The following is a 16,129-nucleotide window of genomic DNA, read 5'->3' on the forward strand; positions in this document are numbered from 1 at the left end:
CATTGCTAACTGGCTGGCAGTCAGATCGCTCAACCGCCCGCCCGTCCTTCTGCTTGCCAACCAGCCAGCTTGGAATTGTTATGTTGTTGTTTTATGACAAAATAACATTGAAGTAGTGATGTGGCGGCGTCGGCCACTGCCCTCTTTACACGCTCTACTCCCCGGCAAAACTTCACTCATACCTGCGTCCGCCCCTGTTACTCTCAATGTATCATCGACCGGCAACGATTCCCATGCAAGAGGAAGAAGGATATACATTGTAGAAACATTTTATACATTTTCTCCCAATTGGAGAGAATGAGCCAGAGCATCACCCAACAACACGTTCTCCCTTTACTCTTTTCGCAGACCAGAAGAAAAAAACAAAAAAATCACAACCCAAAAAGGAAGAAAAGTGGGTGCTTAATTTCCTCAAAGGGATGATTGCTTACTGAGATTGTTTTGTTGTAGCTTTATAAACAAACAAAGGATATGTTTGTTTTTGTTGTAGTTGTTTTTTCTATTTTGCTGCCTTGCCAGTCGTTGTTGTTTTCCTCTTACATTTTCTTGGCATAATGTTAAACGGATGTTCTGGTATTTTTCGTTGTGTTAATGTAGGTGTGTGCGCGTGTGTGTGTGTGAATACAGTTGAACAGGATATTTAGGGTATGGTTGGTTGTTCTTCTTCCTGTATGTATCATTTTATTTAAAACAACAACATAAAATGGCGTAATCTCAATTCAGCTTAATATAACAGACACTAGTCGTGGGGTGACAGTGGTTTTATTCGAGAGGAATGTTCAAATCTGGATGTGACCACTGAGATTTGTAGATAAGTATTTTTATATTTTATAATATTTTATATTTTATATTTTATATTTTATATTTTATATTTTATATTTTATATTTTATATTTTATATTTTATATTTTATATTTTATATTTTATATTTTATATTTTATATTTTATATTTTATATTTTATATTTTATATTTTATATTTTATATTTTATATTTTATATTTTATATTTTATATTTTATATTTTATATTTTATATTTTATATTTTATATTTTATATTTTATATTTTATATTTTATATTTTATATTTTATATTTTATATTTTATATTTTATATTTTATATTTTATATTTTATATTTTATATTTTATATTTTATATTTTATATTTTATATTTTATATTTTATATTTTATATTTTATATTTTATATTTTATATTTTATATTTTATATTTTATATTTTATATTTCATATTTTATATTTTTATTTTATATTTTATATTTTATATTTTATATTTTATATTTTATATTTTATATTTTATATTTTATATTTTATATTTTATATTTTATATTTTATATTTTATATTTTATATTTTATATTTTATATTTTATATTTTATATTTTATATTTTATATTTTATATTTTATATTTTATATTTTATATTTTATATTTTATATTTTATATTTTATATTTTATATTTTATATTTTATATTTTATATTTTATATTTTATATTTTATATTTTATATTTTATATTTTATATTTTATATTTTATATTTTATATTTTATATTTTATATTTTATATTTTATATTTTATATTTTATATTTTATATTTTATATTTTATATTTTATATTTTATATTTTATATTTTATATTTTATATTTTATATTTTATATTTTATATTTTATATTTTATATTTTATATTTTATATTTTATATTTTATATTTTATATTTTATATTTTATATTTTATATTTCATATTTTATATTTTTATTTTATATTTTATATTTTATATTTTATATTTTATATTTTATATTTTATATTTTATATTTTATATTTTATATTTTATATTTTATATTTTATATTTTATATTTTATATTTTATATTTTATATTTTATATTTTATATTTTATATTTTATATTTTATATTTTATATTTTATATTTTATATTTTATATTTTATATTTTATATTTTATATTTTATATTTTATATTTTATATTTTATATTTTATATTTTATATTTTATATTTTATATTTTATATTTTATATTTTATATTTTATATTTTATATTTTATATTTTATATTTTATATTTTATATTTTATATTTTATATTTTATATTTTATATTTTATATTTTATATTTTATATTTTATATTTTATATTTTATATTTTATATTTTATATTTTATATTTTATATTTTATATTTTATATTTTATATTTTATATTTTATATTTTATATTTTATATTTTATATTTTATATTTTATATTTTATATTTTATATTTTATATTTTATATTTTATATTTTATATTTTATATTTTATATTTTATATTTTATATTTTATATTTTATATTTTATATTTTATATTTTATATTTTATATTTTATATTTTATATTTTATATTTTATATTTTATATTTTATATTTTATATTTTATATTTTATATTTTATATTTTATATTTTATATTTTATATTTTATATTTTATATTTTATATTTTATATTTTATATTTTATATTTTATATTTTATATTTTATATTTTATATTTTATATTTTATATTTTATATTTTATATTTTATATTTTATATTTTATATTTTATATTTTATATTTTATATTTTATATTTTATATTTTATATTTTATATTTTATATTTTATATTTTATATTTTATATTTTATATTTTATATTTTATATTTTATATTTTATATTTTATATTTTATATTTCATATTTTATATTTTTATTTTATATATCAGATTTTATATTTTATGCAATATGTTATGTTATATTATATGCCAATGTCTTCGTTTAATGTTTGTGTTTTGTTTACACACTTAGCCTGAATACATACAAAATGCCAACGAAGAGTAGGGGCGAACGAGATGCCTAGGATAAAGCTATGGGGGGCGGGTTGTTGGTGCAAAATGTGTAGATCCCAAACCATTTCCACAGCACACACTACATTAACTGAAGTAAGCTAATGGCATAACAGAGATGAATCTTAGCCAGGGTGGGTTGTAGGTGGCCTCTTGAGTCACAGCTACTCATCATTGTTGATGGGAAAGGAGGAGAATATTGTCGGTTGGTTGGCTGGTTGGAGCTTATGTTGAGCGTTAATGTGATGTTCTCAATTTCAATTTTGCTTTCTTGTTTGTTTTGTAGTTGCTGCTGTTGTTGTTTGCTGTTGCTGCCTTTGTTGCTTTTGTGATGAATACCTTTGTAACTTTGATGTGCCTTTTAATAATAATATTTTATTATGTCACACAAATATATAAACTTATTATGCACACATACACATGTATACACATGAACGGTGGTTACAGCTCCCACTCTTACCAGCATTGCATTGCTTGAATCTTCGTTATCCAATCCTTGGTATTTGCTGGTGGTAGAAATATCCAAAGTTATGTCGTTGTTTGCCAGGATATGGTTGGGCTTTATCAGTATTGGTATACTCACACATAGATCCTAGATATACATATACATATATGTATGTAGCATCTACACCAATGCATAAGTTTGCATTTTTATGTGCGAATGTTTTTTTAACCAGAACTTTGTGCGTTCGTTGTTGCTTCCTTTGCTCCTCTTTTGCATCTCCAGTTGCTGCTACTGCTGCTGCTTTTTTGTTGCCTTTCTTTGCTTTTGCCATTGGAATTATAAAGTTAACATTTTTAAATCTTGTTCGTTTGTGTGTTAGTAGTATGCCTAGAATGCATGAGTGTATGGGTGTGTGTGTCTGCGTGTTCATGAATACAACAACGACGACATCAAAGTAATGTCAATATTAAGATAAGGATTTTTTCTGCTCATAACAAGATTTTCATTGAAATATGAAATGAATTTTGACTTCTTCTCTTTCAGAGTTTTCTTCTTCTTCAATTATTTTGTTTTCTTCTTCACATCATGTTTTTTTCTTTCTTGTTTTGATGCAGGCAAAATTAAATTGAATTATTTTAGCTTATGTATGTGTGTGTATTTATTGCAAATATTTTTTTAAATGTAATAAATTTTAAATATTTTTTAGAAATCTTTAAAAGTTTTACATATTGAGGCAATTTTTATTATGGGTGCTAATCCAGATTTTTAAATACATTCTAGGATATGTGAATGTTTTCTATATTACTGGCAGCTCCCCTCTCCAAAACAGTATCCTAGTGTTTTATTCTTCGTAATCTCTTTTCCAATTCTTAACTATAATCTTATGAAAGGGAGTTTTAAGAATACGCTCCCATCTAAGACTTCTTAGATTAGCTGATAGATAGTTCCACATTTTCCAACATTACGTTACCACTACAGCCAGGATGAGAGAAAATGGCCAAAGTTCGCCTGACGAATGGCTTATAAAACTTATATTTTCGCGTATATAAGCCCATCTACCCATCTTCATATCAACAGACAATACGACTTCGTATCCTCTGAATGGCGTACTTTCTTTAACCAATGGAAAGTCAATTGGCAAGGATTCAGAGAATTTACTAATCAAAGCTTCAAAGAACTGCCAAATCGATCTGATGATCGTATAGCAGAGATAAAGCTCCGAGACATCATCACAACTACTGGAGCCGCCCACAATTTTTAATCGTTGGACATAAGCGGAAAAATGTGGCTAGAGCATCCATCAAAAAAGCCGCGACATGGGGCAGCGATCAATTATCGGACTTCTACCATGTTTGATGAAGTGGATATGACAAATTTGAAGAGGGGTTATTTTAATAAAAAAGGCCCCGATACGACCTGGGTGAATAGGAGAGTTCTATGTCTGTGCAACTCTTCCTGGCGAGAAGGTATTACCGCAGTTTACGATAAGTGAATGCTATGTGAATGACATTCGAGGCGGAAAATCATCCTAAGCACTTGGGAATTTCCGTGGTGATGTTAAAACACTTCGACAAACTATCATAATTTCCGAAGGCAGTTGAAAGCAAAATGGTGCCAGTAAAGGTCAGTCTTACAGGTCGATGCCTCTTTGAACACCAGCAGTAATAATTCTTGAAACGTTACTCCTCCAAAAGTTAGCCTCCAAAGTTCGTGACCGGGTGTGACTAATGTGTCATATCATGGCGCAACCCGTCAATTCCTTTGAGTCGAACCATCTCATCTTGTCTATAGCCAGGGCATGGTGGTTCCGATATTGAAACCAGGCAATGATGCCAGCAAATTTGAGTCGTGCGGGCTGATAGCACGTTTGTCACAAATAGCAAATATTCTTGAGGCGTCACTCCTCTCCATAATTAGAAGATACTGTTATCCAGTTGCGGATGATCAAAACGGGTTCCAGAAGTCGGATAGTACCATTCATGCCATTTTCGAATATATTTATTATCTGGGGATCTTAACCATAACAGTCGTGTCACAGGATATATGATATGTTCTACCATCCCAAACCAGTAATTTTGTGTATGTGCTGTCGCCAGTCATACGTGGAATCCCCGTTGAGAGAAGCAGGAGTTTTCAAGGAGGAGTGATTTCTCCGGAACTGTTAACTGTTAAACATCTATATTTCTGCAATCTATGCCCTCCCGATGACATTGAGATAATTACGCGCGCGGTTGATTTCACGCTTAGAAGACCTCATGAGTTACTCTTACATAAACAGAATATCTCCTCAACAGATCTTCCGTGGATAGAAGACTCCCTACAATGGTAGTCTATTTACAGAAACCCTCCTGAAGGAGTCTTCTATAGACGGAAGAACTCCAAAGAGATCTTCTATAAACAAAAGATCACCTCAGAGGTCTTCTATAGACAGAAGGCCAACTGAACAGATAGAAGGACTCCTAAAGGAGTATTTTATAAACAGAATAACTCTTAAAGGGGTCGGCTATTGACAGAATAACTACAAAAGGGATCTTCTGTGGACAGAAGACCTCCTAGTGATCTTCAACAGACAGAAGATCTACATAAGTCGTTTATGGGCGGAAGACCTTCTAAATATCCCTCTGTAGATAGAAGATCTCCTGAAGAGGTATTCTTCAGGTAGAAGACCAACTGAAATTATCTTATATAGACAGAAGAACTCCTAAAAGAGTCTTCTATAGGCAGGAGAACTCCTAAAGTGGTCGTCTATAGACAGAAGACTCCCTAAAGTGATCGTCTATTGTCAGAAAACCTCCTGAAGAAGTATTCTATAGATGGAAGAACTCCGAAGGGATTTTCTATGAACAGAAGAACACGTCAGAGGTCTTCTATAAACAGAAGACCAACTGAACTGATCTTATATGGACAGAAGGACTCCTAAAGGAGTCTTCTTTAGTCGGAAGAACTCCTAAAGGGATCTATTATTGACAGAAGGCCTCCTGAAGGAGCCCTCTATAGACAGAAGTCTGCCGAAAGAGTCCCCTGTAAAGAGAGGATCTGCCACAGAGGTCTTCTATAAACAGCAAACCTCCTAATTCGTATTCTATAGATAACAGAGCCCTAGAAGGGCATCTATAAACTAAAGATCTTCTAAAGAGTCATTCTATATAGCGAAGACATCTTTGAGTAATCCTCCACAGATTGAACCCCTACTCAAGGGGTATTTTTGACATAGAAGAACTCCAGAATGGTCCTTCTATAGATAGAAGAACTTCCAAAGGAAGAAGATCTCAACAAGGTTTTCTGTAGACAGAGGACTTCTGAGGCATACTGAGAAGAAAGAAGTCTTGTGTAGACAAGTGGCCTTCTTCCTAACCGAGCCTCCTATATTTTATTCATTATGAAGTTATGCTTGTTGAAGTATAAGTAGTCGAGTAAAAATTTGGACATGAAATATTTTAGTGATTTTATAAAATGTCCTTAAATGTCAAATGAATTGGCAATTTGCAGCCAACATTTTTTGAAAAATCTTGCTGAGATGTTGAACTAATAAAATACAAAAAAAAAAAACAAAAATACAGTAGTTAAAATATTTTGAAATTTGAAAGTTGCCTGTGGGCAAGATTGGGCTATTGTGGCAAGAAAGTGGTTACATTAGTGGAAGATTAAAAAGCTGGACAGTGGTATTCAATCAAGTACAAAGGGTCATAGGGGCATTCGGACTTGTGAAAAAAGATGTATTTATATCATTATTTGAAGATTGGACTTGAATTACGAGGAGATTGACACATTTTTTGGTAGAATATACATTTTACATATTAGGGATTTGTAAGATATCAAGCGGATATCTGTTCAAATATCGATAATGATAATTTTATGTATTGGATGAATGGCAATATTATCAGGTTTAGAGTCTGCATAAAAAATAGAAAATATTTTTCAAACGCTTTTTCTCTGAAAAATGTCAATATGGGCATTTCAAATTATATGAACACCACCATATACGTCAAAATTGGTTAATTTGTAAACTATATATGATAGATAAAGACCAATCTTCCATTCCATTTCCATCAATTTTCCTCTAGAATTAAGCAGACTCATCAGTTTATGCATTTTCACATCATGAATATGTAATAAATAATATAACGGTAATACAAAGACTTAAGAAATAAACTTTGTTAATTTTTATAACCACAATGGCCCAATGTTGCCCACAGACAACATTTGGTAACTCCCTAACCACAAGGAATTGATAAGAATTTTTTTCGCAGAGGACTTGCGGCTAATAATCATAATAAATATGAAAAATATTTTTATCTCTACTGAAAAAATTCGGGGTTCAAAGGGTTATCTAAAGTGGAATAATTAGTTTCTCATCATGTCCACAATTGTATGGTCAATAATTTTTCGACAACGGATACCCCAAATGCCTAAATTATTTTATCTAACCTTCAAAACTGTGTTCAAGCAGGTGGTATCTTTATATCGGGGCTATATAAAAGTGTGGACCTTAGGCCGGGGCGATTTGAAAACCTTAATGAGCCCTTCGCGTTTCTGATTCCTGGGATTGAACTGAGCAAAAAAGTCCATTGGACCATATATCTACCGTGAAAATCGAGCCTCCCGATTTTGACTTAAAGTTTTTTATTGACGTTTTTTAGATATTTTGGCATATAACAGCCAATCCATTGAGATTTTCGATCCAACAGAAAGACAAAAATTGTAGCCAAGACTGTAATTGAAAACTCTCTAATACATGGCAAAAGCATTGGAACGCTCCTTCAGGCAGTTTTGGTTGTGAACATCTTGGTTTCTTATATTTTCAAATTTAAACGCGCAGATCCTCTTTTTTTCACAACAGATTTCTATTAACAGATTTATTTAAGTCTGAAAACCCCCGCAAAAAAACTATAACTGAATTTCTCATAATTTTCAAAAATATAATGTTTTTTTGTTTTGTTCAATATTTATTTTGAAAATTGTGAGAAATTCAGGTATAGTTTTCTTGTGGGTGGACATAACCACCATTTTTGGAATAAAAGTTTTTTGGTCACTACGAACCCTAAATGTCAAGTGGTCGGTCTGAAAATATGACTAAAACGTCACAATATCGGAAATCGGACGGTACCCTTACCCTTACCAAAATGTGGACCAATATAGCCCATCATCGAACTTGACCTGCCTGCAAACAAAAGACGCATCTTCCAAAAATTGCAGCGTTCTATCTGCATGTTTGTGGATGCTAGAGTGATTGCAACAGACGAAAGGACGGACATGAATAGACGGACTCGGAATTTTACCCTAATCTTTATAAACAAAAATCAAATGTCGTTCGTTGGTAATGGCATCAGTTGAGAACGGCTGGACCGATTTAAATAATTCTTTTTGTAAAATGTCCGCCATAACCCGACTTAGGTTTTTATGCAAAGAAAATTTGACCACGCCCACTTTTTCAATTTTTATCTTTTCTACAAAAACTACTAAACCGATTTTTCTGAAATTGTCAGGGAATGTACAGGGATGGCCCCCGGTTAAAATAGGCTACAAATTTTGTTGAATTTCGGAGCGGGCGGAGAACTTCCCCTATACCCTATTTTTTAAAAATGCTATTTTTAAAGTAATTACGAATGTATAGGTTTGGAAATTAATTTGCGAGAAATTGTGGTTTTGCCTCCGAGGCCCACCTTTTAAAATATGCTACACCTACAAAACTACTGAACCGATTTTTTTTCTGAAATTTTCAGGGAATGTACTGGGATGGCCCCGGTTAAAATAGGATGCATATTTTCTCGAATTTCGCAGGGGGCAGCGTACTTACTTCCCTATGTCATATTTAAAAAACGCCATATCTTTAAGAATGAAAATCAAATGCCGTCATAACCCAACTTAGGTGTTTATGAAAAGAACATTTTACCACGCCCACTTTTTTAAATTCTAAATTTATTTTTTTTTCTGCAAAAAGCGATGTCCGTCAAATTTGCAGCAAAAGCTCAATGTTTGCTGTTGTTATGTATATTTTATGAATTTCGGAGGAGGTGGGGTGCATTCCCACGCCTTTCTTTTAAACGTTATATGTATAAGCCAAACTTATGATTATGTCGGTTTCAGCATAAATTTTAGGAGGCAATAGGGTTGTGTGTGCCGTAGGTACATACCGAACCACGTCCACTGTTTTCAATATATTATTTTTCCAGAACTAGTGAACCTAATTTCATCCAATTTTCAGGAATGTAGCAGGAATGTACGGTGGTTGCTCCCCCGATCAAGTAAAACGATATATTTAAAAATGTCCTTAAAGGGACATGGACGATAATAAATCATAAACAGCATCAATGGGCAAAAAAATCCGTAAGAGAAAAGAAAGGTTACAGACAAAATCTGTTGATAAATTCAAAATTCTCCTCGGTTTGACAATGGACCGAAGAAGTGAGGTAGAAAATACCTATTTTTGAATTGTCAGCATAAAGTCCATAAAAAGTTATAATTAAAACTCATTGCGAAGGGCCAGCAACGCGGACCGGGGTCTGCTAGTCAAGAATATACATATATACCTTATGGGGTCGCAAATGATTATTTCAATGCGTTACAAACGGAAAACAAACTTAATATAAGGCACGGTGTGCCTTAACAAATTTAAATGGAAGGTGCTTACACATCGGAAGTTTTTGCTGATTCTGAAACTACAATGCTCATAGAAGAGAAATATCAAGAAACAAAAAAAAATCGCCGGAGGGATTTTAAAATAAATCGCGATTTAAGTTGAACTTTTTAGGGGTTCTTTAGGTTTTCACTATTTAGCTTGGAAACCGCGAGTTCTATGTAAATGGGTCTAAAAAAATGTTGTAGCAGAGAAAATTCTCCACAAGATTGGCCTTTATGATATTTTCGTAGGTTTTACCGTTTTTGAGATATAGAATTTCAAATTGAGACAATGCACTGACTGTATCGCCTCCTTATAAAACAATGTCATTACTGCAATTTCCAAAATTAAACTTATATATCTTGAAAATGGTACAACCTAGAAAAAAATAAATCATTCAATCTTGTAGAGAATTTTCACAGCTTCGGTTTCCAAGCAAAATCTTGAAGACTTAAGATAAAAACCTAAAAATTTGAACTGAACCTCTATATCTCAAAAATGGTAAAACCTACGAAAAAACCTAAAGGTCAGTCTTATAGAGAATTTTCACAGCTACAACATTTTCTTCAGACTCATTTCGATACGACTTGCGGTTTCCAAGCAAAATCATGAAAACCTAAAAAATCCCTAAAATTGTGAATTTTGATCGCGATTTATTTAAAAATCCCTCCGCCGATTTTTTCAATTTTTTTTATTTTTCTTATCTATGAACATTGCTGTTTCAGAATCCGCAAAAACATCCCATGTGTAAGCGGTTTCCATTAAAAGTTAGTTAAGAGGTACTGTGCATAATATTGCTTTATAAGGGGACGATACAGTCAGTGCATTGTCCCAATTTGAACTTCCATATCTCAAAACGGTAAAACCTACGAAAATGTCATAAATGCCAATCTTGTGGATAATTTTCTCTGCTACAACATTTTCTTTAACCCCATTTACATAGAACTCTCGGTTTCCTAGCTAAATCGTGAAAACCTATAGAACCACTAAAAATGTGAACTTAAATCGCGATTTATTTGAAAATCCCTCCGGCGATTTTTTTTTGTTTTTTGGTATTTCTCATCTATGATCATTGTAGTTTCAGAATCAGTAAAAACTTCCGAGGTGTAAGCACCATCCATTTAAATTTGTTAAGGCACACCGTAAAGGGTATGGTGGAGGGTATAAAAAAGTTATAAGATAAAGAACCCTGTTGACCTCTTACATGTATATGTCGGACTTCGGTAAGCCAGGCCGTTACAGTGTGTTATGTGCGACATAAAATAGTCTATCATCTTATGAGGTAGAAAGTTTTGACCAAATCTGTTGATCGGTTCGAGAGTTATCATGTGCACCAGCCAGCCAGACAGGCGGACATACTTTAGGGCTAAACAGTATTTTGTAGAATTTTTTGGACATTTAAACTTGCCGACGAAAATATGGATTAGGATTAAAGTTGAAAAGTGTTGCAGAGAAAGTACTTGAAGGAATGGAGTCCATTATGAAAGTGGACCTTATTTTGGGAGTCATATCTTTCCGATAGATATCGCGTCCACTTGTCATTTTAGTGGGTCATCGTATAAATTTTTGACGAGTATGCCAGGAAGCATGGACTTGTCCACGGAAAACAAGAAATCTCGGTAAATACGACCATATCGAACAGCATCGGTATGCATTTCAAAGGATTTTCGAACAGAGCCTTAACTGCACTTAGGTACAAACGTTGAACTTTTGTGGGAGAGGTACCCTACGAAGAGGACATATATGGGCCATTTTAGAAGTTAAACAAAATTTGGACAAAATATTATGAGATCCAAAGTTTGGACCAAATTGGTTGATCGGTTCGGGAGTTATCGCGCTCTCCATCCACTACATATGGTGCCATTGGGGGTTTTTACCCCTTTCGGGCTATTTTCTAAAGAAGTATAGACTTGCTTCTGAAAAAAACGTTTAATTAATTGAGGCAGCAAATTCAAGTTGCTTTAACCAAAATCAAATTGATTCGAGGGCAGGTCTTAAAGTGAAAGTATCCCAAATTTGTGTGGGAGGTACCAGAAGGAGTGGACAAATAGTCCATATTCAAACCTGATCTATGTATATCTGGGAAATATATTAAGATGTGTAGAGTGTGGACCAAATCGGTCACACCATTCAAGAGTTATCGTGGCCACAAATTTTCCGAAAAATTTTGAACTTTTGTGGGGAAGGTACCTGAAGTTGTGGACCGATATGGCCTATCTTCGAACTTAAACTAAGTTTGAACAACATATTACGAAGGCCAAATTTTGGCCCCAATCAGCAAAACTGTTCGAGAGTTATTTTGCGCCCCGAAGTAATGGACCGATTGAGCCCATATTGGAACTTTATTTAAGTCTGGAAGAAGTTTCACTATGTGCAAAGTATGGACCAAATCGGTTACTCCCCTCAAAATTTATCGTCCTCACAATTTGTCCGAACATTTTCGAACTTTTCTGGGGGAGGTACCGGAAGGAGTGAACCGATATAACCCATTTTCGAACTTAAACTAATTTTGAGCAAAATATTGCGAAAGCCAAATTTTGGATCAAATCGTTTTATCCGTTCGAGAGTTATCATGCGCTCCCGCCAGGCAGACAGACGGACGGACAGTGCTAAATCAACTTTAAATTGTCTGAAACGAATTGCGTCCAAACATACTTGGGGTCTAAAACCATTATTTCGATGAGACACATTTTGCCCGTATGCAAGTGTATATACCCTCGTTAGCATAAATGCTGAGGGTATAAAAACGGAGTCTTTATAGAGGAGAATGAGGTATTTATAGGCGAGTAGAAGCGTGTGGTTCAAAGACGCCAGAACAGGGTATATATTAACGACCAACGAATTAGAGCCACACAGAAGGAAGTTCGAATTTTTTTGTAAAAGAACAAAATAGGCTTTGTGAGTAGCTTCGTAACCGAAGAAAAGATTGTATCATTCGTTCCTATTTATTTTTTCCTGTTACTTCTCTTGGGAGCATAGGGCCTACAGAAAGCATCGCCGTCGTTTTTGCATCAGCCGAAGTAAGAATATTTTGCCTTAGTTCTTGGGTTATAGTTCGTCGCCAGGTATTTCTTGGTCGACCTCGATTTCGTGATACTTACAGATTCCATTCAAACGCCATTCGGCTTATGCTATGAACATTTTGTTCTTAAGGTGTGGCCAATCCGCCTCCATTTGCTACCTTAAGTTCCACAGCTCTGTGTTACTTGTGTTGGGCAGAATATCCTGCATATGACCCTGAGGCATTTGTCTCCTATTTATATAGAAATTCCAATTTATAATGATAACGATCTAAATTTTGGACTCTCTCCTGGTTCTCCTTATTAACTACAAAAATCAATAAAATATATTAACTCGGCTTAGAGGGGGAATCCTTTGTGCTCCAGCTTCTATGAATATTTTTTTTAATCAAAAAATTGTCTAAATATTTTAGTTAAAATCCATAACCAAGGATAACTAATGATAATCATTAACAATTTCCTTTGTCCTATATTAAAGAGCCCAACCTACCACTTGATTCCTTGGCTTAGCTAGTAAGGGTTCAAACTTAAATCGACTTAAATTGATATCGCCAGCGTTACCAAATCACAGCAGGAAACTTTATGATATCCAACAATGTGTTCTTCACTCAACCGTGGTCCATTGTTAACGCACATACACACACACATGTACGCAAATGAATCACTCGCAAGGAGTCTGCCAGAGAGAGACAATTAAATTGCTTCGTATAGCAATACCAGTAACACCAACAACAGTATCAACATCCTCCAAAGATGGATAAACATCCACCATAACCAACGAACGATTGTCCAAAACCATTCATTCATCGTTCTGCTCATTAAAGAAGAAAGGCAATCAAAGATGGAAAGAATGAAAGAAAAACGACATTTAGCCAAACAACGAACGTCGTGGCACAACACACAGGGAAGAGGAAATCTAAAGCCCAAACCACATATCATCGTTGTTTCGTTGTCGTTTCGATTTTTTGCAACATCAAAGCAAATGTGGTGGCAAAGCTGGGCCAGGCAAGCATGCTGTATTAGTGGCGGTATTGGCTAAATAGCGACAGGATACAGGATGCGGTAATAATCCGTTCTTTGTCAGCAAATTTAGTGAAACACCAAATAATAGTCTCATCAACACACTTAACTATAATACACAATACAACATCACTTGTGTATGTACAACCACACTCACATACATAGGTAGGTACCCAGCAAACCAATCGTACCGACATCGTAACGAAATCGGAACAAAATTCGGACGATACGTCCGATATCTGATCCGAAATCGTAACGATATCTTAACGAAAGTTGTATGAAGTGGTTGACATAATTTCGGAACGAAATGTCGGAGCGACATCGGATCGATTTCGGTCCGATTTCGTAACGAAATCTGAAGAAAATCCTTGGGAAATTCGGAAAGGAAATTTCTTTCCGACATTCGTTCCGAAATCGGAACGAAATCGGTACAAAATCTGAACTATTTCCTCTCCGAAAAATCGTTTAGAAATCGGAACGAAATCTGAACGACTTTGCTTCCGAAATTGTTCAGACGTGTCGGACATCAGACATTTGGTTTGCTGGGTATGTATGTGACAAAAGCGTTTGTCTGTCTGCGCTCTTATGTACATTGATATTGATATTTATTAAATTGGTATGATAGTACAAGCTGAATCAGATTATATACAACACACTTGTATACAGGGGCAAATTATGTAGAAACAGTTTTATACGTACAATGTGCTCACGTGGTATATTAGGGTGTAACACATGATGTATGGTCACAAGCATATTCATATGGACCACTTTTGGATAAGCACAAATGTGTCTTTAAAGAACTGAAGTTGGGTCTTTATATACAAGCCAAAGACGGGGGTTCTTCGATACCGGATTAACCCGGAATCACACTACATCAGCGTTCTGGCCAGCGGCTTCCACCTCAGTGTGCACATGTTTGTATTTGTCTCGTTTTTCTGTGTTGGGAGCAGCATATCCTGGCATGCCTGCTCCGCAGTCTTTTGGTTCGTGTCGGGACGGAGGACCCAGAACCAATATGGTTGTGCTTGGTTTGTCATATCCGCATCCACAACACTTAAACTTCGATGAGACGAAATAGGGTGGCTTTGGATTCGTCCCTGCGTGCGGACTAAGGTGGTTTTAAAAAAATTGATGTAGGATTTTTTATGCGGCATTTTAATCGATAGTTTGTGGAGTGACAATGCGAAGAGAAGGACACTACATCGCATTAGATCTCTTCCTGCCGATGATGAACTACCACAATTTACAATGGGTGATGTTGCGAATGTCATCAGGTACTTTACATCATCCAAAGCATTGGGCCTTTGCAGAATCTCCAGTGGTAATGGTGAAACAGCTGAATGAGCCGGGAGTCAACTATCATTTCCGAAGTCTGGTAAATGAGCAGGGTGGTCCCGCTACTGTAGCCCGGCAAGCCAGGAGACCTTCTAGCTGTAGAAGACAATTTTAAACGGCATTCTGGCTACATAAGACCTCTTTGAGACCTCTCTAGGAGGACTTCTATCTATAGAAGCCCTCTGTAGGTTCCCTCCTATCTATAGAAAACCTTTCTAGTAGGCCTTATATTTATGCGGCCTTCTATCTATAGAAGGCCTTTCAGGAGGCCTTCCATCTATAGAATACCTCTGTAGGAGGCCTTTTATCTATAGAAGACCTCTTTAGCAGGTCTTCTATCTGTAGAAGACCTCTTTAGGAAAACTTCTATCTTTAGAGGACCTATTAGGATACCTTATATTTATAGACCCCTTTATCCATCTATCTATGTAAGACCTCTTATAGCTATAGAAGACCTCTTTCGGATACCTTATATTTAGAGAAGACCTCTTTAGGAGGCCTTCTATCTATAGAAGGCCACTTTAGATGGTCTTCTATCTATAGAAGACTTCTTTAGGAAGCCTTCTATATATAGAGGACCTCTTTAAGAGGCCTTATATTTATAGGATACCTCTTTAAAACGTCTTATATACAGAAGACCCCTTTAGGAGGCCTACTATCTACATAAGACCTCGTATAGCTATAGAAGACCTCTATAGGAGGCTTTCTATCTATAGAATAGCTTTTTGGAAGCCTTCTATCAATAGAAAACCTCTTTAGGAGGCCTTCTATCTGTAGAAGACCTCTTTAGGAGGCATTCAATCCATATAAGACCTCTTTAGGAAGCCTTATATTTATAGGA

At 33.4% G+C, this 16,129-nt stretch overlaps 1 long non-coding RNA gene across 1 annotated transcript in view; it reads left to right on the top strand.

Annotated features, from left to right (window-relative positions):
- The window catches only part of LOC141386532 (uncharacterized), a 153,135-nt gene that overhangs the window by 133,404 nt on the left and 3,602 nt on the right, over positions 1 to 16,129 (top strand). The gene's annotated exons all lie outside the window — the stretch shown is intronic.

This window comes from Musca autumnalis, unplaced genomic scaffold (genome assembly GCF_047663935.1).
Source record: "Musca autumnalis isolate F117 unplaced genomic scaffold, ASM4766393v1 scaffold_5, whole genome shotgun sequence".
Lineage (NCBI taxonomy): Eukaryota > Metazoa > Arthropoda > Insecta > Diptera > Muscidae > Musca > Musca autumnalis.